This window comes from Anomaloglossus baeobatrachus, chromosome 1 (assembly GCF_048569485.1).
Source record: "Anomaloglossus baeobatrachus isolate aAnoBae1 chromosome 1, aAnoBae1.hap1, whole genome shotgun sequence".
Classification (NCBI taxonomy): domain Eukaryota; kingdom Metazoa; phylum Chordata; class Amphibia; order Anura; family Aromobatidae; genus Anomaloglossus; species Anomaloglossus baeobatrachus.
In genome coordinates, this window is record NC_134353.1 from 590141340 (window position 1) to 590155463 (window position 14124).

Genomic DNA, 14124 nt, shown 5'->3' on the forward strand with positions numbered 1-14124 from the left:
GAGAACCATGACAAATTTTACAGATCACATAATTTGGGCGATCTTTTTCTATGTCAAAAAAGGACCTGGCTAGGCAAGGCTTAGAGGCCATGCGACCTGTTGATCCACCCCGAATAATGCTCAGAGGCAGAGTGGTGGCTGAGGATGCAGTTGTAGACGTGCTACCAGTGCTCCGACTGTGTCCAGGAAGGCGCCAGGTTACTTCGACGTCGGTTGCATCCTCCTCCACCGCCTCTGTTGACCTCCTCGAGTGTCTGACTGTGGGTTGACAGTAGGTGTGATCTAGAACTTAATCATCAATTGTTGTGTTTGCACTCCCCTACCCCTCAGACCGAGTTTCTTCTTGCCCTGACCGAATATTTAAGTTGTCATCCCAATCGGGTATCTGCGTCTCATCTTCATCAGTATGTTCCTCATTGCCTATAACCACAGTTGTTGGAAAGGCAGCATTTTGGTAGCCAACAGTTTGCATATGATGAAAGTCAACCTCCAAGCCATTTCATGCCCTTCTAAAAGCATGTAAAACACAGCGAGGGGACTCCAACCACAGTCTCCCTCGTTGCCACTAACTGGGCCACACACACCCCACTTGACTGGCATCGGTTGAGCCCCCTTTTGAAAAAGAAAAAGATGCTTTGCATGAAGCACTCTCAAAAATACGCGTGCCTTTCCCGTCCCCTGGCTGACCCAGGGGAAGAAAAGTCCTCTGAGAGCCATGACTTGTTCATCTTGGTTCTTTTAGAGACACAGCGAGGGGACTCCAACCACAGTCTCCCTCGTTGCCACTAACTGGGCCACACACACCCCACTTGACTGGCATCGGTTGAGCCCCCTTTTGAAAAAGAAAAAGATGCTTTGCATGAAGCACTCTCAAAAATACGCGTGCCTTTCCCGTCCCCTGGCTGACCCAGGGGAAGAAAAGTCCTCTGAGAGCCATGACTTGTTCATCTTGGTTCTTTTAGAGACACAGCGAGGGGACTCCAACCACAGTCTCCCTCGTTGCCACTAACTGGGCCACACACACCCCACTTGACTGGCATCGGTTGACCCCCCCTTTTGACAAAGAAAAAGATGCTTTGCATGAAGCACTCTCAAAAATACGCGTGCCTTTCCCGTCCCCTGGCTGACCCAGGGGAAGAAAAGTCCTCTGAGAGCCATGACTTGTTCATCTTGGTTCTTTTAGAGACACAGCGAGGGGACTCCAACCACAGTCTCCCTCGTTGCCACTAACTGGGCCACACACACCCCACTTGACTGGCATCGGTTGACCCCCCCTTTTGACAAAGAAAAAGATGCTTTGCATGAAGCACTCTCAAAAATACGCGTGCCTTTCCCGTCCCCTGGCTGACCCAGGGGAAGAAAAGTCCTCTGAGAGCCATGACTTGTTCATCTTGGTTCTTTTAGAGACACAGCGAGGGGACTCCAACCACAGTCTCCCTCGTTGCCACTAACTGGGCCACACACACCCCACTTGACTGGCATCGGTTGAGCCCCCTTTTGAAAAAGAAAAAGATGCTTTGCATGAAGCACTCTCAAAAATACGCGTGCCTTTCCCGTCCCCTGGCTGACCCAGGGGAAGAAAAGTCCTCTGAGAGCCATGACTTGTTCATCTTGGTTCTTTTAGAGACACAGCGAGGGGACTCCAACCACAGTCTCCCTCATTGCCACTAACTGGGCCACACACACCCCACTTGACTGGCATCGGTTGAGCCCCCCTTTTGACAAAGAAAAAGATGCTTTGCATGAAGCACTCTCAAAAATACGCGTGCCTTTCGCCTCCCCTGGCTGACCCAGGGGAAGAAAAGTCCTCTGAGAGCCAGGTCCACATTGTCAGTGGACAGACACGTGTGCTTATCTGCCAGCAGACCCCCAGCAGCACTGAAGACAGGTTCCGAGAGAACGCTGGCTGCAGGACACGACAAGATCCTCAAGGCGTACGTGGCGAGCTCAGGCAATTTATCCAGATTGGAAGCCTAAAATGAGCAGGGCTCAAGTTGCACAATAATGGAATCGATGTTTCTTTGCATATACTCATATATCTGTGTGTCTCCCTCTTTTTCCTTGTCCAGCTGTTTTGTTTTCACATGAGTATATGTCCTTGTCACTTTCCCATGTGTTTGTGTTATGTTGTGAGTTGTTTGTCACCTTTTGGACACCTTTCAGGGTGTTTTCTAGGTGTTTTACTGTGTTTGTGATTGCCTGCCATTGTTTCCTATGGGCTCGAGTTCGGTTCGTCGAACGTTCGACGAGCCGAACTCGAGCCAGACCCCCCGTTCGGCGAACCGCCTCGAGCCGAACCGGGACCGGTTCGCTCATCTCTAATCAGGAGCACAGTAAGAGTAGCCAGGACTCTGGGCAGTTTAGGAGGTCCAGCCCGATATATCCTGTGACATGTTCCCTTTGATAGATCAAGTGATAGATCAAGTGATTTACACACAGGTACTCTGGAGCACATTCTGTAGAAGCAAAATGAGAGAGACAGCTGCATGTATAATTTTTTCCCTTATGTACAGTGGTATATACAGTATATCATAGTACATAATAGTGCAGGGCTGGGCAATTACATAGTTACTAAGGTTGAAAAAAGACCTAGGTCCATCTAGTTGAACCTTCCTCCACCAGTTCTACATTTGGTCACAAAGTCATTTATAACCAACAATGTTTTGTGTACTGAGGAAATTATCCAGCCCTTTTTTGAAAGCTGTTATAGTATCTGCCATTACTACCTCTTGTGGTAGAGCATTCCACAGTCTGACTGCTCTAACTGTAAAGAACCCTTTCCTATTTAGCTGTCGGAATCGCTTTTCTTCCACTCGCAGTGAATGCCCCCTGGTCCTTAGTATTGTCTTCGGAAGAAATAAGTCATGTGCCAGTCCTTTATATTGACCACACATGTATTTATACATATAAATGAGATCTCCTCTGAGACGTCTTTTTTCTAAGCTAAACATATCTAACTTATTCAACCTGTCATCATATGGGAGGCCTTCCATTCCTTGTAGTAGTCTAGTTGCCCGCCTTTGAACTGACTCTACCTTCTGAATGTCCTTTTTAAAATGTGGAGCCCAAAACTGAATCCCATATTCCAGATGTGGCCTTACAAGTGATTTATAGAGGGGTAACAATACGTTGGGATCCCGGGATCTAATCTCTCTTTTTATACACCCTAGAATCTTGTTTGCTTTAGCAGCTGCTGCTTGACATTGAGTTCTGCTGCTCAGCATATTTGTAATGAGAATACTCAAGTCCTTCTCCTGTTCTGTAGTCCCAAGTTTACTTCCATTTAATGTATATGTAGCTATAGGATTACTCCGTCCTAGGTGCATTACTTTACATTTATCAATATTAAATCTCATTTGCCAAGTATCTGCCCATTCTGACATCTTATCCAGATCTTTTTGTAATATTATACTATCAAGGTCAGTTTTTAATATCCTACATAGTTTGGTGTCATCAGCAAAGACTGACACTTTACTATCAATCCCATCCACAAGGTCATTTATAAAGAGATTAAAAAGAATTGGTCCTAGCACAGATCCCTGCTGACTATGGCCCATTTAGAGAATATACCATTTATGACAACTCTTTGTTTCCTATCTTTTAGCCAATTGCTTACCCAGTTGCATATAGTTTCCCCTAGTCCTTGCTTCTGGAGCTTTAGTATAAGGCTATTATGTGGTACAGTATCAAATGCCTTTGCAAAGTCCAAATAAATCAAATCAGCTGCATTACCAATATCCAGGTTTGCACTTACCCCCTCATAGAACCCCAACAGGTTGGTTAGACACGATTTATCTTTCATGAATCCATGCTGTCTGTCAGTTATTATATTATTTTCTGCAACATATTTTTGCATGTCATCCCTTAAAATGCCCTCAAAAACTTTGCATACTACTGATGTCAGGCTTACTGGACAGTAGTTGCCTGGATCTACCCTCTTACCTTTCTTAAATATCGGTACCACATCAGCAATCCTCCAATCCTGAGGCACCAACCCTGTTACAAGCAAGTCTAAAAAGATAAGATACAGAGGTCTGTCAATTTCATAGTTTCATAGTTTCATAGTTTTTAAGGTTGAAGGGAGACTCTAAGGCGGGCTTTGCACACTACGACATCGCAGGTGCGATGTCGGTGGGGTCAAATCGAAAGTGACGCACATCCGGCGTCACTTGCGATGTCGTAGTGTGTAAATCCTAGATGATACGATGAACGAGCGCAAAATCGTCGTCATCGTATCATCGCTGCAGCCTTCGACATTTCCATAATGCCGGGGGAGCGACAGGTACGATGTAGTTCCTCGTTCCTGCGGCCGCACACATCGCTGTGTGTGAAGCCGCAGGAGCGAGGAACTTCACCTTACCTGCCTCCCGGCTGCAATGAGAAGGACGGAGGTGGGCGGGATGTTTACATCCTGCTCATGTCCGCCCCTCCACTTCAATTGGCCGCCTGCCGTGTGACGTCACTGTGACGCCGCACGACCCGCCCCCTAAGGAAGGAGGCGGGTCGCCGGCCAGAGGGACGTCGCACGGCAGGTATGTGCGTGTAAAGCTGCCGTAGCGATAATAATCGCTACGGCAGCTTTCACTATATATCGAACGTGCGACGGGGGCGGGGACTATCGCTGCAGCATCGGTAACACATTGTTACCGATGTTGCAACGTGCAAAGCCCGCCTAAGTCTATCTAGTTCAACCTGTAGCCTAACATGTTGATCCAGAGGAAGGCAAAAAAACCCCAATGTGTCAATAAGCTCCAATGGGGAAAAAAATTCCTTCCTGACTCCACATACGGCAATCAGACTAGTTCCCTGGATCAACACCCTGTCATAAAATCTAATATACATAACTGGTAATATTATATTTTTCAAGAAATGCGTTCAGGCTCTGCTTAAATTTTACTAGTGAATCCCTCATTACAACATCATACGGCAGAGAGCTCCATAGTCTCACTGCTCGTACAGTAAAGAATCCTCATCTGTGATTATGATTAAACATTCTTTCCTCAAGACTTAGCGGATGCCCCCTGTTCCAGTCGCAGGCCTAGGTGTAAAGAGATCTTTGGAAAGGTCTCTGTACTGTCCCCTCATATATTTATACATTGTGATTAGATCCCCCTAAGCCTTTGTTTTTCCTAACTAACTAACCCCAAGTTTAATAACCTGTCTTGGTATTGCAGCCCCCCCCATGCCTCTAATAATCTAGGTCGCTCTTCTATCTACCTGTAAGATTATGCTATTTATAACCTTCTATACTTTTGCTAACAAGAAATGCATCCATTCCTCTCTTAAATTCATTCAGTGAGTTGGCCATCACCACTTCCTCAGGAAGAGAGTTCCAGAGCCTCACTGCTCTTACCGTGAAGAACCCTCTTCTATGCTGATGTAGGAATTTTCTTTCCTCCAATCGAAAAGAATGCCCCCTTGTTCTTGTCATAGTCCTTGGTACAAACAGATCATGGGAGAGATCTCTATATGGCCCTCTGATATATTTGTAAAAATATTTATTACGTCTCCCCTAAGTCTTCTCTTTTCTAGAGTAAATAGACCTAATTTTGATAACCTTTCCGTGTATTGTAATGCACCCATTCCATTTATTATTTTAGTAGCCCGCCTCTGAACCCTTTCAAGTTCAGTAATGTCTTTCTTCAGCACCGGCGCCCAAAATTGCACACAATACTCCAAGTGTGGTCTGACTAGTGATTTGTACAGAGGGAGAATGATGTTTTCATCTCGTGCCCCCAGACCTCTTCTAATGCATCCTATCACCCTATTTGCTTTGGTGGCTGCTGCCTGACACTGGGCACTCCAATTTAGATTCTTATTCACTAAGATGTCTAAGTCTTTTTCCATGTCTGATTTCCCCAGCAGTTTCCCATTTAGTAAGTAATCGTAGCATCTGTTTCTCCTTCCCATGTGCATAACCTTACACTTATCTGTGTTAAACCTCATTTGCCATTTTTCAGCCCAATTCTCCAATTTACTCAAATCCATCTGTGGTTGCAAACTGTCCTCCTTTGTGTTAACTACCTTACATAGTTTTGTATCATCTGCAAATACTGATATTTTACTCTGTAAACCATCCACCAGATCATTAATAAACATATTAAATAGTAGGGGGCCCAATACAGACCCCTGTGGCACCCCACTAGTAACCCTGGCCCAATCTGAGTATGCACCATTAATAACCACTCTTTGTTTTCTACCACTAAGCCAGCTACCTACCCATCTACACACATTTTCCCCGAGCCCAAGCTTTCTCATTTTACTTAGCAGTCTTTTATGTGGGACAGTGTCAAATGCTTTACCGAAGTCGAGATAAATGACATCCAATGATTCTCCTCGGTCCATGTGAGAGCTTACATCCTCATAGAAGCTGATCAGGTTAGTTTGACAGGAGCGATCCTTCATAAATCCATGTTGATATGGAGTTAAACAGTTATTAACATTGAGACATTCCATAATAGTATCCCTTAAAAACCCTTCAAACATTTTACCCACAACAGATGTTAAGCTTACCGGCCTATAGTTTCCAGGTTCCCTTTTGCACCCTTTTTTGAATATTGGTACCACATTTGCTAGCCGCCAATCCAGTGGAACAGACCCAGTTTCTATAGAGTCTTTAAATAAAAGGAATAGAGGCCTGTCTATCACATTACTTAACTCCCTTAATACCCGAGGGTGAATGCCATCAGGGCCTGGTGATTTGTCAATTTTAATGTTACTAAGTCGGTTCTGCACTTCTTCCTGGGTTAGGCAGGTCATACTTAATGGGGCATTTACATGATCACTCTGCATTTCCCCTGGCATATGCTTTTCCTGTGTGAACACAGTTGAGAAAAAAGTATTTAAAACATTTGCTTTTCCCACATCGCTTTCTATGATTTTACCCTCATTATTCTTTAAAGGGCCAACACCATCAATTTTAATCTTTTTTTCTGTTTATATAATTAAAGAATAGTTTGGGATTTGCTTTGCTTTCCTTAGCAATGAGTCTCTCAGTTTCTACTTTTGCTAAATATATTTGTTTTTTACACATTTTATTTTTTTCTCTATATATTTTTAATGCTTCCTCGCTGCCTTCTTGTTTTAGCTTTTTAAATGCCTTTTTCTTATTATTCATTGCCCCTTTTACATCCTTATTTAGCCACATTGGTTTTCTCCTGTTCCTAGCCCTTTTATTTCTGTATGGTATGGCTAGCCCGCAGTGGGTGTTTAATACCGATTTAAAAATGTCCCACTTATTTTCTGTGCTCCCATTTTTGAGGACATTGTCCCAATCAATTTGGCGAAGGTCTTCTCTAAGCTGATCAAACTTTGCTTTGCTGAAATTCAGCGTTTTTGTAACCCCCCTCCAAGGCACCTTACTGAAGGACAAGTGGAATTGTATTATATTGTGGTCACTATTCCCTAGGTGCCCATCCACTCGTACGTCTGTTATTCTATCTGGCCTGTTGCTTAAAATTAAGTCCAGAAGGGCTGCCCCTCTAGTTGAGCCTGGCACAAGTTGGGACAGATAATTATCCTTAGTTACTGACAGAAACCGGTTTCCTTTCTGAGATACGCAGGTTTCAGTTTCCCAGTCTATATCGGGGTAATTGAAGTCCCCCATAATAATCACCTCATTGTGATTTGCTGCTTTGTCTATTTGTTTCAATAATATATTTTCAGTAGTTTCTGTTATATTTGGTGGCTTATAACAAACCCCTATGAGGATTTTATTAGTTTTCCCTCCTTGTATCTCCACCCATAGAGACTCCACCTCTTCATTTCCCTCTTGAATATCTTCTCTTAGTCTGGGCTTTAAACTGGACTTTATATATAGACAGACTCCACCCCCTTTCCTTTTTTTACGATCCCTCCTAAACAATTCATATCCTTGCAGGTTAGCCGCCCAGTCATAACTATCATCTAACCATGTCTCAGTTATTCCTACTATGTCGTATTTCTCCTCATACATTACCAGCTCCAGTTCCTCCATCTTATTGGTCAGGCTTCTTGCATTGGTCAGCATGCAGGAAAGAAGTTTTGCTCCCCTTTTCTTAGCTTCCTTCTGATTACCCTGTCTTGGGTCCTCTTTACGGCATCTAGTATCCTTGATTAGTTTGTCCTTCTGTTGCATGTTCTTGTCTGCTGTTTTTTCTCCCATCCCCTCTTCTTCTAGTTTAAAGCCCTCCTGATGAGTGTGGCAAGCCTTCTGGCGAACGTGTGTTTCCCAGGTTTTGTGAGGTGTATCCCGTCTCTTGCGAGAAGTCCATCGTAGAGGTAATTCACTCCATGGTCCAAGAATCCAAATCCTTGCTGCCTGCACCACCGTCGTAGCCAGTTGTTCAAATCTAGTATCCTATTCCATCTTCTGACACCATGGCCATCGACTGGGAGGATTGATGAGAAAACAACCTGTACGTTCCGTTCCTTAATTTTCTTCCCCAGAATTTCAAAGTCTTCACAAATAGTTGGTAGATCATTTCTTGCCGTGTCGTTTGTTCCTACATGTATCAATAGGAACGGGTATTCGTCCTTGGATCCGAGGATAGTTGGTATCCTGTTGGCCACATCCTTGATTTTTGCTCCCGGTAGGCAGCATACTTCTCGTGCGGTTATGTCCGGCCTGCAGATAGTTGCCTCTGTGCCTCTTAGTAGTGAGTCGCCCATAACTACCACTCTTCTTTTCTTTCTGGATGCACTGCATTTTGCTCCTGAGTGTTTTTGAGTGTCTTTTGTTTCTGCTTTTGTTGACAAAGTAACTTCTTTTGATGATACTGTGTCTTCTCCTGTAGAGACGGTATCATCCTGAGCTGTGCCATTTTCGTTCTCCAGCATGAGGGCTTCATATTGGTTGCTAAGCTGTGTGGGTGGTGCCGACCACTTGATCCGCTGGCTTCTTTTGGTCACATGTGTCCACTTTTCAGCCTCTGTATGTGTTCTGAAGCTTTTCTCACTTTCCATATCCTGAATTGTTGCTTCTGCCTCGTCCAAGAAGTCCTCATGTTCTTTAATTAGCTTCAAAGTTGCTATTCTTTCTTCCAGTCCCTGCACCTTTTCCTCTAAGAGGGCAACAAGTTTGCACTTTTGACAGGTGAAGTTGGATTTTTTGTGCGGCAGATCCGTAAACATGTAGCATGTGTTGCAGGTGACCATGTGGATTTTCTTCTCTTCCATAATGCTGATGTAGTGTATGACAGGCGAAAGTCGCGCGCCGTCAGGCGCGCGGTTTTGCGATGTCCTCAAACAGCGAGACCCGGCAAGTCCCAGCAATCGATCAGCTTACGGTGACTCTTCTCTTCTTAAACAGCTACAGTTATCACCACTATGAGATTGTGTTAAAACTATGCCACACTTATCTTCAGTCGCCTCCCTTTACTTCAGTACCTCGCACTCTCAGCACCTTGCTTGCTCTGGCTGGTTTATATAGTTCTACAAGGACTACTAGAAGCTGCTAGAAGCTTCTAGAAACAGGTGTGGCTAATACTACTGACTAAATCACTAGACACACTTTTTTTTTTTTTTTTTTGCTTTTTCACAGTACCCCAGACAAACACAGACAACAAATCCCTAATGAAATTAAACAGTTACAGTTATCACCACTATGAGATTGTGTTAAAACTATGCCACACTTATATTCAGTCGCCTCCCTTTATTTCAGTACCTCGCACTCTCCTTAGGGTACCTTCACACTTAGCGATGCAGCAGCGATCCGACCAGCGATCTGACCTGGTCAGGATCGCTGCTGCATCGCTACATGGTCGCTGGTGAGCTGTCAAACAGGCAGATCTCACCAGCGACCAGTGAACAGCCCCCAGCCAGCAGCGACGTGCAAGCGATGCTGCGCTTGCACGGAGCCGCCGTCTGGAAGCTGCGGAGACTGGTAACTAAGGTAAACATCGGGTATGGTTACCCGATGTTTACATTAGTTACCAGCGCACACCGCTTAGCTGTGTGTGCAGAGAGCAGGGAGCCGCGCACACTGAGCGCTGGCTCCTTGCTCTCCTAGCTGCTGTACACATCGGGTTAATTAACCCGATGTGTACAGCAGCTACATGTGCAGAGAGCAGGGAGCCGCGCACACTGCTTAGCGCTGGCTCCTTGCTCTCCTAGCTGCTGTACACATCGGGTTAATTAACCCGATGTGTACAGCAGCTACATGTGCAGAGAGCCGGAGCCGGCAGCACAGGCAGCGTGAGAGTTGCGGAGGCTGGTAACTAAGGTAAATATCGGGTAACCACCTTGGTTACCCGATGTTTATCTTGGTTACAAGCTTACCTCAGCTGTCAGACGCCGGCTCCTGCTCCCTGCTTGCTTCATTTGTCGCTCTCTCGCTGTCACACACAGCGATCTGTGTGTCACAGCGGGAGAGCGGCTTTGAAGAAAACGAACCAGGGCTGTGTGTAACGAGCAGCGATCTCGCAGCAGGGGCCAGATCGCTGCTCAGTGTCACACACAGCGAGATCGCTAATGAGGTCACTGCTGCGTCACAAAAAGCGTGACTCAGCAGCGATCTCGGCAGCGAGGTCGCTGTGTGTGAAGTACCCCTTACGGAGCTCAATTCCCTCAATATTCGTGGATGAATGCCATCTGGCCTTGGGGATTTGTCAATGTTTAATTTACTCAGACGTAGGCGTACTTCTTCTTGTGTTAAATTAATTATATGGGGTGGTGAACTTTGATTTTTCACTTGTTGAATGATGCCTGGTACAGTCAGTTCCTTGGTGAACACAGAAGAGAAATGCCTATTTAATATCTCAGTCTTTTGTTTGTCCTCTATAACTAACTTGTTATTATATTTTAAGGGGCCAATACTATCCTTTGTTTTCCTTTTGGCATTAATGTATTTATAAAAGATTTTGGGATTTATTTTAATGTCATTGGCGATTTTTGTTTCAGTAGCTAGTTTTGCTTGTTTGATTTCTTTTTTTGCATTGCCTATTGATATCTTTATACTCCTGAAATGCTATTTCTGTATTCTCAGCCTTCAAGATTAATTTTCCCGATGGGCTATCTGAGAGATCGTGACTGTAGGCTGAAATTAATTCTTCTCAATATTCATATTAACACATTAATTATAATTATTATTTCTTATTAATATTATTTTACCTAACATTGAGCAGAGTGAAATATTCTGACATGCCCTATATACCATATGAGCCTATACACAGCCCCATCATATACAGTATGAGTTCACACACAGCTCTCACATATCCTACATGTATACAATATGAGCCCTCATATAGCTCCCTATATACAGTGTGAGCTCTCACATAGCCTCCCTACATACAATATGAGCCCCCACGTAGCCTCACCTATACACAGTATGATCTCCCACATAGCCTCCCTATTCACACTATGAGCTCCCATATAGTCCCCATAGATACAGGATGAGCTCCCACATAACTCCCTATATACAGTATGAGCTCCCATACAGAGTCCCTATATCCAAGATGAGCCCTCACTTAGCCACCTATATAGACACACATCCCATACACATTTGTAAAAAAAAATTACACATACCTCATTCCCGTTCCCCGATGCCTCATTGTGCCAGGTGATGATATCATTGCACCGCCAGATCACAAAAAAACGACAGGTGCTCCCTTGGATTTGCACTGCAGTTCTGTATTACTGGCAGCAAAACTCCCAGAAAGCTCCTTGCTTGGAGATCTGTGGCACCAATGACAATGAACAAAACATTGTAATGAAGGAAATCTAGCCATAGGTTCCCCCAGATTTTTAGGCCCTGGGTGGTAGCCCAGATTGCCTTCAGTTTTTATTCGCCTATGGAGATGATAGTTGCTGCAAAGTTTCTTCTTCCGCATATCATATGATCTTTTAAGTAGTACCTGTTATGTCCTATCTCATTAATGGGTTAGTCTTCATTGAATACAGATTTTACCTCTGAATTGAACATTTTGAAAATGACTGACGCGGCGGAGAAAGAAGTGGATTTCTCTGCTAAGATATCTTACAAAATTGGTTATTTTCATGTGTACCATTGATTTATTAAGTAAGAATTAGGGATGAGCAAACCCAAGCTTTAAATTTTGGGGTCTATACCGAACACCTTGTTTTCGGTGCTGAACACCGAGCATAGACTTTTGACTGTATGTCCAGTTCCTGAATAAAGCTTGTTAAAAGGTTGCAGAGCAGGCAATTAGCAAGCGTTTAGGATGTGGGCACTTTCATTGCAGCCATGTCAAGTATTGGCATTGGTGTGATTGGCTAGGGAAATAGCTGTAATAAAAAAAATAACACAGACTACAAATGGAAAATAAATTGTACTAAGAGCATGATAGTTATACATACCATGTTTCACGGTGTTTCCCGGAGGACCACACTACAGTCAGACTCTGAATGTTAGAACGTAGCCTAAAGGCTCCGTTACACGCAACGACATCGCTAACGAGATGTCGCTGGGGTCACAGAGTTCGTGACGCACATCCGGTGTCGTTAGCAAAGTCGTTGCATGTGACACCTACAAGCGACCGCTAACGATCCAAAAAACGGGAAAGATCGTTGATTGTTGACACGTCGTTCCTTTCCCAAATATCGTTGCTCGTTTTGGACGCAGGTTGTTTGTCATTCCTGACTCCTGAGGCATCACACATCGCTACGTGTGACACCCTGGGAACGACGAACAACAGCGTTCCTGTGTCCCCCGGCAACGAGGTGGGAGTGACGTTCATGTGGCTGCTCTCCGCCCCTCCGCTTCTATTGGTGGCCTGCTGTGTGACATGGCTGTGACGCCGCATGAACCACCCCCTTAAAAAAGAGTTTGTTCAGTGGCCACAGCGATGTCGTTAGAAAGTTATGTTGGTGTGACGCGTACCAGCGATATTGTTCGCCAAGGGCAGCGATTTGCCCGTGACGCACAGACAACGGGGGCGGGTGTGATCACTGCGTGTAAAGCGGCCTTTTGAGTAAGAAAACACTTGTATTCCCCATAAACAATTCAAGAGTATTTTTTCTTAGAAATCTGTTTATTGCTGTTCCTTTATATTTTTTTTTTTTTTTTGTGTGGTACATTTCCATTTTCAATAGTGTGCCTTACATAGTCAGTCATTGCCATCCCTGATTGATCTTTGCCAAAGTGTGTTTTGACAATGGAAGTGGTAACACCCAGATGTCTATTTTTTACCGGAGTTCTAGAGTTCAAGTTCTCTTTTTCTCTGAAGAGGCAATTTGAATAATTAATTTTGCAGGAGAGCATTGCATGGCTGATGAGCTTCCTTAAACTGGAATGTCAGGCTTGTCACTCTTCAGAAGGAGAAATATTACCTATTAGACCCTAATCAGAAGCATCTCATTCTGTATATCCAAAATTAGATCTCATGCTTTGAGCTGACAAGGAGCAATACCTCCCCCCCCAAAAAAAAAATAAATAAAACAAAAGAAGAAAAAAAACACTGTCTGCAAATTGAGATTCTGATTTAGCTTTGATTCTAAATAATTTGGTAAGGCTCATTAAAGGGTCGATATTGAGTTTTAGGATTGCTACTTTCAATAGGTGGCAATGAAGTTCAAGTTCTCTTCCTCTCTGAAGAGGCAATTTGCATATTTAATTTCTCAGAGGAGCATTGCATGGATTATAAATCTCCTTACACTGACATGTCACTCTCTTTGAGGAGAGACGTTACCCTTTAGTCTCAAGAAATCATACCCAGATTTACAGTTTGTTCTTTTGGTCACTAGGTGTCTCAAAGGTCAGACATAAAATTCTATTCTCAAATAAGGACACCCTTCTAAGTCATAATATATTGGCAGTATTATCACTTAGTAGTAATAATACTTCATATGAAAAAATATATATACGGTAGATATCATTGCTACTAGCAATACCCCAGAAAAAGGCATACTAGTAAGCATGTTTATCTATTTCTTCATATTGAATCTCACAAAAAGAGGCTACAGTATGTTTCAATATAAAATCAGATACAATTGGACAATAGACATAAGGAGGTAAAAGTTGTAAAATTAGTGTTCATTATCTCTGTTCTATGTATAAAGGATTGAGGCTTAAAGGAATAAATATGAAAACTTGTTAAAGACAAATAACTAATTAGGTTGTTTTTTAATTTTTCTAAGCCTTGATAAGACTAATTACATAACAGCTTTGTTCTATAACTTTATATGTAT

The 14124-nt window shown here is 43.6% G+C and overlaps 1 protein-coding gene across 2 annotated transcripts in view; it reads left to right on the forward strand.

Moving 5' to 3' along the window:
* Window positions 1-14124, forward strand: part of LOC142296483 (cytochrome P450 1A3-like) — a 61698-nt gene that overhangs the window by 20692 nt on the left and 26882 nt on the right. The gene's annotated exons all lie outside the window — the stretch shown is intronic.